Consider the following 10,293-nt stretch of genomic DNA (forward strand, 5'->3'; position numbering starts at 1 on the left):
TTACTCAATTTAATTATCAGTTTGATGCATTAAATATTGGAGATCATAGTCATGAACAAAAAGTTATTTCGGCACTAAGCATTATAGGTTATAGCAAACCAGCAGACTTGAACGATGGTACCTTCGTATGGGCTAAACAACTTCATTCACCTATCTTTCATTCTTTTGCGAAGTAATAATTAATCATTTTGGTCCAACATATTTATAAAAATCAACCGTGGAAGATGTTAGACAAATATTAAGGAGAATCAGGAGAGGGAATTCCCATAAATGCTAGGTAGTCTTGATTGCATGCATTGGGTATGGCATGGATGCCCTATTTATTGGGCCGATCAATATAAGGGTCATTACCCGAAACCAATTGTTATCCTTAAAGCTGCTGCTTCGTATGATTGTTGGATATAACGCGCTTTTTCTAGTCTTTCGGGTTCACAAAAATATATTATGTTTTGCACAAGTAGCCTCTATTTAAAGATCTAAAGTATGGAATTTGTCCCGAAGTCCCTTTCATAATCAACGGTGTTAGAGCATTGCTCGGTCAAACTCGCATGTGTTGCTATCTCAAGCATGTTTGTCAATATTAGTGATCAAAACTATATGTCGTGATTCCTAGTTTACTTGTGACTAAGTCTCGGTCTAGGATAGTTAAGTTTAGTTGAGCTCCAGACTCCATGGCGATCATCTTACGAAGACGAAGAACAACTCGAGAAACCAGTGGAACTTCATATGACTAAAAGGTATGTGGAGACTTGAACTTATCTATCACTCAAAAGTCTATTCTATCTCCTACTCTTGAGACAAAGTCGTATAAGTATGATAGTTTTCATACATACACATTTGCTATTTCGAGCCGAGTTTACTCGCCTATCTTTTTCTCGAAATATGTGTTGGTAAGCTTTTGCTTTAACCATTTTCATCTTTACCCGTGACGAAAGTCATGATGACGTTTCAATCTTGAAAATATCTTTGATGACGATAGTCGTGAATAACGATTGTTATAACATTATAGAAGAATGTTTCAATGATTGAAATGTAGAGTTGAGATTACCATCTATGGATATAAGCATATATAGTGTGTTCGCACATTAGTGTATAAATCCATGTGCCGGAAGCCAAGTGCGTTCATTTGTGTTCATGCAGTATTGGTGAAGGAGACAGGTTGAGTAAGCGTACCCAAGGAAGTTTTCATACCGAAAATTTCTGCTGGAGTTTGTAAGTTTGCAAACTAGTAAACCAGTTACCTTAGGTAAGCGTACCCGTACGCGTACTCACGGAAGTTTTCGAACCAAAAATTTGTGCTGAGTTTGTAAACTCAAATCCGGAAGCTAAGGTACGCATACCCGTACGCGTACTCAAGCTGGTGATATCTCAAATCGGTAGTTCATGAACTTAAAACAATAAATTATAAGGAATGCAATCTTTGCAAACCCTGATTTGAAAACTATATAAAGGAGATATCTAGCATATGGAAAAACTAATCCCCACACCTCCTGTGTGGTACTAGTTGGTTTGCTAGAGTCAATTCTCCTTTAACCTTAGGTTTCTTTTCGAGACCCTGTGGGTTAACGACTGAAAGACTTCATTGGGATTGTGAAGCCAGACGAAACTACTTTTCTTGTAGTTGAGCGATCTGATCTTGCCATTTTCTATCGTACGAGTTCAATTGAATAATTGGCTTGAGATTATATCTCCGATAGGGAAAGATAAAAAGAAATCACAAACATCTTCGTCTCATCGTTTGTGATTCCACAATATCTAGTTTCGCTACCATACGATTTAGATTATTGTGAGGTGATTGATAATACTAGGCTGCTCTTCGGGAATATAAGTCCGGTTTATCAATTAGTTCATGTTCACCTTGATTTATCAAAAGACGGAACAAAAACTCTTGGGTATTTTTGTGGGAGACAGATTTATTCAATTCTATAGACTTTTTTGTGTGAGACAGATTTGTTTATCAAGTCTTCGACTTTGGGTCGTAGCAACTCTTAGTTGTGGGTGAGACCAGCTAAGAGAATCAAGTGCGTAGTATCCTACTGGGATCAGAGATGTAAGGAGCGCAACTGTACCTTGAATCAATGTGATATTGATTAGGGTTCAACTACAGTCCAGGCCGAAGTTAGTTTGTAGTAGGCTAGTGTATGTAGCGGCTTAATACAGTGTGGTTTTCAATCTGGACTAGGTCCCGGGGTTTTTCTGCAATTGCGGTTTCCTCGTTAACAGAACTTCTATTGTCTGTGTTATTTCTATTTCGCATTATATTTTGTTATATAATTGAAATATCACAGGTTGTGCGTTGTATCGATCAATTGTGAAATCCAACCTTTGGTTGTTGATTGAAAATTGATTAATCCTTGGATATTGGTCTTTGGTACCATCTAAGTTTTTATCCTTGTATTTGATAAAGAATCACAGATTTTTATTTGCTTGAGTAAAGATCAAATTAAGAGATTGAGATATTAACTCCTCGATATACTTTTCTCTAGATTGAGTCTTACTGTCTAGTTGATTCTCTATAAAGTATATTGGAGTTAGTCCATACAGATTGCTAATCTAAATATTGGGTGAGGTTGTTGTACCCCCGCATTTTCAATTGGTATCAGAGCAGGCAAACACGTTTAAGACCTCAAAAGTATGTGTTTGTAGCAATATGATTCTATGGACAAAGTAGTATCTCATATCTACGCATAGTCTATGTCTTCCCATGCTTTTGATTATGTCAAGTGTCTTAGTTTTTCCTCAAAGGATAACTCCTTAGTTGATTCTTCCGATTCCATAGAAAGAAACGACACAATTGACAGGATGTCAGAAGTAGAAAGGAATATCACCAGAACCTAAGAAAATCCAACAGAGATGATTGACTTACACAATCATTCTCAACTCTTGGATGAATTTGAGAAGTATCTTAGTCGAGAACGTGAACTCTACAAAATCATTGAATCCTTCTCTAACAATATTAAGAGACTCACTCAAGAAAATATGTTACAACAAGAAAAGATTAGCATCCTTGAGAATGTTGTTAAAGAGGGAACAATTAGAGAAAAACGTTTGATCGAGACACACTTATCTGATTTGAACAACCTTCGTGTTGAAACAGAGAATATTGTTGCATCTCTTCACCTAGCCCAAAAACAGTTTGTCTCCTTGATGAAGGGAAACACTATAATGAGAAATTCTCTTGTGTCACATGCTGAGTTACCTGACACGAAGAAGTACTCATCAAAGGAAGTCCCTCTAAAATACAAACGACAAACTTCCAAACGGGACATGGGTTTGAAGCAGTTACCTGTTAACAATTATCTTCCACGAACTTGTTCCTTCTGTGGGAAAGAGAATCACTATGCTATCCATTGTTTCGCTAGGAGGAAACAAATCTCTAAACTTCATAATTTGCTTCTCTCTACTGTCAATAGAGTAAATAGTCAGTCGACTACTGCAGTGAATCACATGCCCACAGAAAACCAGAAACCTTATAAAAATGATCTCTTTTCTAGAAATCATCACGGGGTACAAGTGCATTCTAATGGTATAAATTGTGCTGCTAATGAACACATTCCCAGTGCTTATAAGAATGATTCTGGTAAATCTAAGTCTAGAAAATGGATCCCTCGTTATCCTGATCCTCTTGAACCAATCACAAGAGGTTCTAGATTTAGTCCTCAGAGAAATACCTCTGACGGATATGTTAAACGAACTGTTTCTTACTCTTCTGGGATGAGTGTCAATCGAAGAAAGAAGGATAAACAAAGACAATGTTCATTTAATGAGCTGAAGGCTCATACTTGTGTAAATTAATCACAAGGTTGAAATCTCACCTACAAAAATCCTAGTTGTGTGAGAATTTAATAGGTATACTTTTGGCAAAGTATATCTAATTATCTAGATAATTTCTTATCGTTCTTAGATAGATGGTCAGTCAAACACTTTTACATGAGTATTTCTTTTATGCGTGTTCTTTCGTTACCTTTTTTCATTCTTGCTTTGGACCCTAGAGCTAAGATGCATGGGTACTGTGCAGACTATCTTCACAATTAACTTTTTTTTTTTTGGTTAGTAAGTTGTGAACTCTCTAACCTATGGGTTTACGTACTGTCTCTAGATTCTTTCGCAAATCGTGCTTGTTAACCCTAAGTCTTTTCAAAACCGTCTATATACCCTTCCTATTGAGTTGAGATATCTCACTCTAGGCCTTTTATTATCAATGGCGTCTTCTTTTTGTTCTTGGGATTTACCTGAAGACTTCGTTGATAATGCGGTGTATTTCGAGTTCGATAAAAAGTAGGGAACCTTTATTGAAATTGAAAGGTCTTTCCCTCAAGCTCCTGAGTCTTACTCAGATATTGGGGACAAGATTTCAGCTGAAGTGGTTCTTTACGGTCAACAACTTGTTGATTCAATGAAGTGTCGTGATATGGTAAGAACTGAGTTGAAAAAGGTTAATTCTGACCTTGTTCTCATGAAAACTCATGTTAAAGAACTTCTCAATGAGGATATCCGCTCTGAAGATGCTGTGGATGCTGTCAATCACAAGCTCAAAAATCTCAAGTTTGAGGATCCTGAATCAGCTGTTTAATGTTAGATTGTATTCGTTTTGGGTTTAATGATTTTCTTTTGTTTATCTAGTAAATCTTCTTATGAGAATTTTATTCTTGTTTTTGTTTAGAAGAATAAGTAGAGTTTGGAATGGCCATTATTGTGAGTACACATAGCTATGTCCAACGTTTTCATCTTCATGTTTTTAGGCTTATTTGTTTAAATTCTAAAAAATTGTTTTGGAAGATGATGATTGCAGTATTAATCTTTATGGTTTTATATATTGCAATATATTGTGGGATATGTGCGTTTGCGTCCGTGAACTATTATTGTCCCGTACGATGTCAAAATTTATCTCGTTTATATGTCGATATGCATGTATTGATAAAAGAATGAATGAACTTTTGACAAACAAAAGTTAATCCTATTATGTCAATTCTTTGATGGAAGATAGGTTAAAATCTTTTGTTTACAAGGATTATGTCTATTATATGTCGTTATGCAAATAGTGATGGAAAATAGAATGAACCCTTGTATATTCCGCAGTGTTGATCTCCCCTGATCCATATTTTATGTATATACTATGTGGCTCCATAATTCTTCTTGTGTGAGCATTTCCAACTAAACTAATCATAGATTCGTTTGTGATTATTTTGGTTGTGTATTCCGATTAGATTAATCATGGTTCTCTTGTGGTTAATTTGATTGAGAATTTTTGGATAACAAAATCATTTTTTGGTTGTTGGTGTCCAAAGAAAACCTTATTTTCTTGTAAAAGTAAGGCCGCCCTTGTTGTTCTTTCGGGAATGACATCAAATGGGGGAGAGTTCTTTTGAACTTGCGCTTAATTTCCATATCTTTGTGGGGAGTGCGGCTGTGGAATATTTGAGGAGTTATCTTGTATCTTTATAAACTCCGTGATAAATGCATTTAGCTTCGGCTTTATGATTGCATTAAAACAAAGTTGATATGTACTTTTCTTTGGTTTTGAAGTGTCTCCATGAGAATTTCATTAGGATCCCGTTTTCGTACCTTCGCCAATTTTATTGACAAAAAGGGGGAGAATTAATATGTAGTTCACACTACAAATACATATGGTTTTTGGATCATTATGTAAGGGGGAGTGGTTTTCGTATTGAGAAGAAGTATTTACTAAGGGGGAGTGATACATATCACCATTCTATTGTTGTCGAAGTTGTGATATGAGAACTTTGATGTTGTGTAATAATACTATGACATTGTATAACAATGATCAAGAGCTTTTGTTTTCTCATTGTTATGGCTAAGGAACTTCAACAACGATGATGCTAAACTTACAACATCTGGAATCATTGGAATACTTAGAAGTGACAAAGATTTCGAGTAATGTTGAAGCACCAAGGAGATCAAGCATGTGGACGAGAAGCTACAAAGTTTTATCTTTTTGTAATCCATATGTATTGATAGTTTTGCCACTAAAATTGACAAATGGGGAGATTATTAGAGCATTGCTCGGTCGAACTCGCATTCGTTGATATCTCAAGCATGTTTGTAAATATTAGTGATCAAAACTATATGTCTTGATTCCTAGTTTACTTATGACTAAGTCTCGGTCTAGGATAGTTAAGTGTAGTTTAGCTCCAGACTCCATGGCGATCATCTTACGAAGACGAAGAACTACTCGAGGAACTGGTGGAACTTCATCCGACTAAAAGGTATGTGGAGACTTGAACTTATCTATCACTCAAAAGTCTATTATATCTCCTACTCTTGAGACAAAGTCGTATAAGTATGATAGTTTTCATACATACACATTTGCTATTTCGAGCCGAGTTTACTCGCTTATCTTTTTCTCGAAATATGTGTTGGTAAGCTTTCGCTTTAACCATTTTCATCATTACCCGTGACGAAAGTCATGATGACGTTTCAATCTTGAAAATAGATTCGATGACAATAGTCGTGAATAAAAATTGTTATAACATTATAGAAGACTGTTTCGACAAACCAAACCCTAATTTAGGCAAGACTTCCACACCAACATGCCAAAAGTTAATGGCCATGGCTATGCGCGCAACCGTGCTAAAGGCATGCACGAGCCATGCCAGCCATACCGCTGTAAAATCCCCTTATCCTAAAAATGAATGTTGGTTAGTAGTAGCCTTGGTTTTGGTTTCTTAATCACACCACCAGTTTAAAAATCTTTTTGACGGTTCTGCCAAGCTAATAAAAGAAATACATTAGGATATTAGGGTTCTTTTTATTTTTCTCTCAAAAAAAACAAAAAAAAAAAAGAAATCAGCCGCGCCTGAAGCTTTCTTCTTTGAAATTTTTAGCTGCTGTGAGGGAGATCTCAGGGAAGAAAGGAGATAGTTTTTGAGAACTGGAAGTGATTTTCATAGCGAGATCGTCTTGCCGCAAAACAGGTAGGTTCTCCTAATCCTTATACCTATTATGTTTGGTCTGATAACCCTAGGTAGCGTATATCACGAAGGATCTAACGGAGTTTTCTCTAGTGTTTTAGTAGTTTTCGAGAGATGTTATCTTTCTCGTTATTATGAATTACTCACAGTTATTATGGGATGGAATGTTTTAGTACATGTTTGTTGTTGGAGTTCTAATCCTACAGTTAGTTTTCAATATAGGTAGATAGACGAATAGTTTGCTCGTAATGATTTATTTGGGATGGAAAACATTTCTAAATGATTTCATGATACGTCCGTGTTGGACTGGTATGATGGAGATTTTGCTTTTTTGAACATTTTCCTGTTTTTAGAGGAAACGTGGTCTCTCAAAATGATTTATGTCTACTCGTTTTGCTAAGAACCCAATACTTCCGAATCCATGCTAAGGCCTGTACTGTTGGAGATTAAATTAGAATATTTGTTTATCATTAGACATCTTGTCTGCTTTTAGCTTATCATCAATAATGAGGAGAAATGTTGATGCTGTTGGTTAGATGCTTGGTAGGAGTGATAGTATACTCATGGTAAATGATGGATGTTAGGCCTCCGTAGGCATCAGTTGTATGGTCGGACCATTTTTTTTTTCCATTTGATAGAAATGGGATTATGAGCGTAGTTGTTAGGAAAGTGTTTGTTGTGGCTGTGTTACTGTTGATTTTCGTCGACTGCCAACAATGAAGACGATATCATGGGTTGTTTATGATAACAGTCGGTAGTAAAAGTTCGGTGTGGAGTTAACTTTTATGTGTGTTGATTGCTGCCCGTAGTTGGCTCGATACCCATTAGTAATACGGCGATGACCGCGGGGTCGCCTAAAGATATGGATCTATTATCTTCGGCGTTCGACAACACCATGTTTTCCGGCGCACGGTAGGAAAACTAGATGGACTACAGAAGGGCGGGTACATTTTTGAACGGTACTAGAGTGGGGTAGTCAGTAAAGTGTAGGTCGAGGGAATGGGTAGTCTTCATGAACCTGTATATACATCGCCTGTATGTTTTAGCACTTAATGACTTTTCTTTTTAAACAGTGCAGACTCATTTATTTTGCTAGCCTTCTTAACCGGCTAAAGTACTATCTTTGCTGTCTTTGTTTTTAAAAAAACAAAAAACAAACAACCAACTACTTATAAATGTTTTCTTTGTACCCTTTATCAATGTTCATGAATTATTTAGGGCGTGTTAGGCTATTCGTAAGAATATAAGGGTGTGGAAACCTATTTCTAGTTGGAGTCTGACCCAACTTACTATTTTTTCAGGAGACTGTGACCGTGGAGCAACCTAGCCTGTAGATTGCGTTTCTATCCCGAAAAGCTGCACCGTTCTCATTTTCAGGTGCTTAATTAGTTGAATGTTTAATTGAGTTTTTTTTAAGGACCAGACTTCCTTTTCCTTTAAGCAAAACTTTACCATTTAATTGAGAGGCCGACCTGCGTGTCGAGGATTAATTATGTTTTAAATATTTTATGAAACTATACATCTTTTATCTGTTTTATTAAATAAATTCATCTATTTATGGATTGTTGTCATCGTGCTCCATACTTTAGCCCGATCTCCATTTGTTGGTGTGACGGTTTGAGTGTGTAAAATGGTCCATGAGTATGCCACACTTGGGATTTTAGGGCGGCCGACCTAGAATTTGAAGTGGGGATGTTACAGCCGCAATACCGCTAGCGCAAGTTAAAAGCGCCACTGCCAATTAAAGGTAGCCATGATCGACGGATACCTTTCCTCCTGAGATGCAATCTCAGCCATCCAAGTTCGCCACCAAACTCACAGGCTTGTGGAAACTTTTGAGGGACCATGCCGCCAAACCCTAAACTCTGGCCACAACATCAAATCCCAGTTTGGCCACGGCGCCAAGCCTTAGCCTTGGCCATGACGCCAAGCCTTAACTTTAGTCACGGAGCCAAATCTCAACCTTGGCCATGCTACATCACTACAGACGTGGCCATGCCACTGACATGTCGCTATGCCACAGCCAATGGCATGCCACCATGCCACAGCTACTAGCATGCCACCACGCCACGACCACTGGCATGCCACCATGCCACCGCGACTGGCATGCCACCACGCCACGGCTACTATCATGTCGCTATGCCACGACCACTGGAATGCCACCATGCCACAGCTACTAGCATGTCGCTATGCCACGGCCACTGGCATGCCACCATGCCACAACTACTAGCATGTCGTTATGCCACGGCCACTTGCATGCCACCATGCCATAGATACTGGCATGCCACCACACCATGGATACTACCATGTCGCTATGCCACGGCCACTGGCATGCCACCATGCCACAACTACTAGCATGTCGCTATGCCATGACCCCTGGCATGCCACCATGCCACAACTACTAGCATGCCGCTATGCCGCGGCTACGCCATTGGCATGCCACTGGCATGCAACTAGCATGCCTTTATGCCATGATTCCACCAGGTGCTACTATACCAATGGCGCGACTCCGCTATACAACAAGATGCAGCCATAATTAATGGCCACCATTCCTCATGAGATGTAATCTCATCCATCAAAATTTGCCACCGAGTCGTTCAGCTCGTGACAAGTTTTAGGCGACTAGCCAAAACAAGCATAGCATCACATATGCTATTTACCTACGACAAGCCTCTCAATTTTAAATTTTTCACACGTAGGAAAGTGCTACATGTTTTCCACGAAAACACTGGAGACATCAAAACATGTCACAAACTGGGGGATACTCATCAGGGTATTGGTCTGGCGGTTTACAGCGTGCGGCGTGCAATACGCCCGTTATAAAAAGTATCATAAAGCGAGGCGGTTAGTAATGGCAAGAAGTAATGGTGTAAACTTATCCTTCATTATGGAAACATAAATTCCAAGCGTTACCCTTTACTCCCTTCTTCCACCACTCAATCGTTTCCACTTCCTACGAGACCAGGGTACGTTTTGTTGCGACTTGTATAAATAGGTCTCACCTATTTTCCACCAAAGAACAAGTTTTGGTCAGGAGAAGAATACAACATCCAGAAATCATCTGATAGCTTTTCATTCAGCTAGCCAGTTCAATTTTCTTATACAAGTCACGAACCACCCACACTTCCAGAATCAAATATTCTGGTCTCAACACTTTCTTCGCTTCCCTTCCTAAGACCAACCCTTATCCTTCACTTTGTGACCGAAGCAAGCCTGGAACGACCATTTCTTGGTTTAGGCCAGGATTGTACAGATTAATCTCTCGAATCAAAAGTACTCCCGTGTAGTACATTGTTTAGGGTTTAGACTCGTTTCTCATCCACACACGAAATTACCAAAAACAGCAGAAACCGTTTTCACC

The sequence above is a fragment of the Papaver somniferum genome, chromosome 8 (assembly GCF_003573695.1).
Source record: "Papaver somniferum cultivar HN1 chromosome 8, ASM357369v1, whole genome shotgun sequence".
In the NCBI taxonomy this organism is placed as follows: Eukaryota; Viridiplantae; Streptophyta; class Magnoliopsida; order Ranunculales; family Papaveraceae; genus Papaver; species Papaver somniferum.